Raw genomic sequence first — 2,806 nt, forward strand, 5'->3', positions numbered from 1 at the left:
CTCTCTCTCCTCCATTGTTGCTCCTTCAAGCTCCCAAGCAATCCTTGATTTCCGCCATCAAAACTTGAGAGAAAAAGGCAGCAAAACTCTATTGGAGAGTAGATCCACTGATTCCCAAAGTCTAAGAGCATTTGGTTCACGTTTGGCCGGTGGTTCTAGGGTTTGTTACTCTTGGAGCTTGCTCCTAACCGGCTAGGCGTCGCCCTTGTGCTTGCCAACTTGTGTGGCAGCCTTGGGAGGTTTGTAACCTCATCCACAAGCTAAGAAATTACCCCTCACTTCAAGAGTTCATTCTCTTGATTTGAGAACGAGGGCAAGGCAAGCCTTGGTGGTGAGCCAATCCTTTTGTGGATGCCTCAACAACGTGGACTTAGGCAAGCCTTGGTGGCGAGCTAAACCACGGGATAAATTTTGTGTCTCGCATGCTTCACTTTGTGTTCTTGCTGGTTCAACTCTTTGCTAGCTGTTGTTAGGGTTTCGTAGCTCGATCCTCTCTTGTGTGAGATTTCTGTGGTATCTAGTCTTCGAACTGGATTTTGTCTTTCTGTTGCAGGATTGAGTAGCTAAAAGGGTCATGTTACTATCTGTGAAATATCAACGCTGTCTGCTTTATTTTTGAAGAGCGGCAGTGTCGCCCTCTGTTCTAACAGAGTTTCGAGTTGAATTTTTACAGGCCTATTCACCCCCCTCTAGGCCTCCTAGGCGACATCAAGGTCCTTTCATTGACGTGTGGTGCTCAGCGCTGGCTACAAAGGGGTCTGAGGGCACCGCCGCGCTAGGGTTCGACGCTGGGCTGGGCGCCGGCGATGGAGGGGTCCAAGGCGGTGTACAGCGGGGCTTTTACATTTTTACCATTATAAAGATTGGCACTCATCCGAATACCACTTTTAGAATGACACTTACAACTTTACCAGATAAGAGAAGTTTTAGTTTTAGATTTACCACATTTGCTCATATGGCATGCCACGCCAGCTCGACACGCTGTCACCTAGTCAGCCTGAGCATGTGAAATGTCGTTGCTACCCCTGCCTTGCTCCTCTCTCTCCATCCCCGACAGCTGGGTCCCGCGACACCTGTCACTTCTAGGTGGACCCCACTCGTCAGCTTTATCTTCTAGCTCCAGCACCTGGATGGGAGACAACCAATCGGCCAATTTATCCAGCGGCAAGGACAGGTAGGGAGTCACCACTCACGAGTCAAGACAAGACTCTAGAGGTGCTCACATGTCACAAGCAGGGAGCCAAGGAGGATAGTGGTGACTGGTGTCCAGCTCCGGGCAGGCAGCGGATGCACAGGCGCACGCTGCACCCGCACAACGGCCAGTGCATACCTCCTCAGCCTGCACCGACCGGTCCTCGCTGCCGGTAATGCCAGGAGGGCTCGGCTCCGGGGTGCGCAGCCGCTGAATGTTCTGGGTAGGCTGCCATGTTTCCTCGGCAGCGTAGCTGTGCCTCACGACGGCTAAGGTAGTGTTGGAGGCCTCGCTCTCGGAGCTTTGCTTGAGAGTGAAGTTGACGGCGACCTTGCGCGTCTCTCCACCGAAGAGGGTGCTGAACTTGATGGTGATCACGCCGTTGGCATCGGTGGTCTACATGTAGTCCGTTCTGGGGGCCACCACCATCGTGTCTAGGTCACTGTCGCCCGTCTTTGGGGTGAGGGTCAGCTGCACGTCCTGCGCCACCACAGTGAGGAGGCCACCCAATAGCTGCGCGAAGGGCGCACTCAGGTTCATCCCATCGGGCACGGTGCTGTACGTTCCACCGGGAGATTTCTTGGCGATGTCGGTGAGCAGCTATAGCAGTGGCATGCATCCAATCCAAGGTATAGGTTGGTTAGCTAGCAGTAATGATCGACACGACCGGTAGCAGTAGCATTGGTTGGAGTAACAATAGCTAGTGTTGCATACCTTGTGGTCTGTGCCCTGGCCAAAACCAAAGGTGTAGATAGACACCTCGCCAGGGTTGACTTGCCTCGGGTCACCGGAGGACTTCCCCTCTGGCTTCCCGTCGGGCATGAGGAAGATGTTGGCGGTGCGGGACACCATGAGCACGCGGTTGCTGAGGACAGCCAGTCCCAAGTCAAGGCCGGCCTTGACGTTGGTCCCACCGTTGGCAACCAGGCGACTGACGATTGTCTTGAGGTCGCTATGGGCGGCTTGGGTCATGGAACGCAGCAGGATGAGCCTCTTGGCGCTGCTTTCGAAGGTGACGATGGAGAGGCGGTCCACAGGGGTAAGCTTCATGATCACGAACTTTCACGCTCTCGATCTTGTGCCCTGGCATGCTACCGCTAATGTCCACCACGGCCACCAGGTCGAGGCCCTCCCTCACGGCAGTGGAGGATGTTGCCTCGATCTCCACTATTGCCGTCACTGAGTCCACCGTGAGAGCCACATCTTTCTTGTTGTACTTCAGAATCCTCATCGTCACTAGACCCTGTTTGTTCACTGCAACTCCATGCATACCGTTGCAATGCATAAAGCACACGTCAATGAAATGACATCCATACATCATCATCATATAGAGAAACTCCATTAATATACGATTATTACGGCCGCACCCGCACAGCGGCCTCGCGGGCACGCATGCGAGCAACTCCGCCATGGCCTCGCGAGCGCGCGGAGTGGGAGGCGAGGTGGTGGCTCACCCGCTGGGGAGCTCGCATGGGGAGCAGCTGCTCCGACGAGCTGGGCGTGAAGGCCATGTCGAGCCTGTGGTGCGTGCCACATCCAGCCGCTGAGCGATGGAGCTCTGGCCATGGGCGATGGAGCTCCGGCGAGCTGTCTCCCATCCAGGTGCTGGAGCTG

At 55.1% G+C, this 2,806-nt stretch overlaps 1 pseudogene; it reads right to left on the reverse strand.

Annotated features, from left to right (window-relative positions):
• Nucleotides 1–988: 988 nt before the first annotated feature.
• LOC136525908 (uncharacterized) lies at nucleotides 989–2,603 on the reverse strand (annotated as a pseudogene).
• Between the last annotated feature and the right edge of the window lie 203 nt (nucleotides 2,604–2,806).

This window comes from Miscanthus floridulus, chromosome 19, assembly GCF_019320115.1.
Source record: "Miscanthus floridulus cultivar M001 chromosome 19, ASM1932011v1, whole genome shotgun sequence".
Lineage (NCBI taxonomy): Eukaryota > Viridiplantae > Streptophyta > Magnoliopsida > Poales > Poaceae > Miscanthus > Miscanthus floridulus.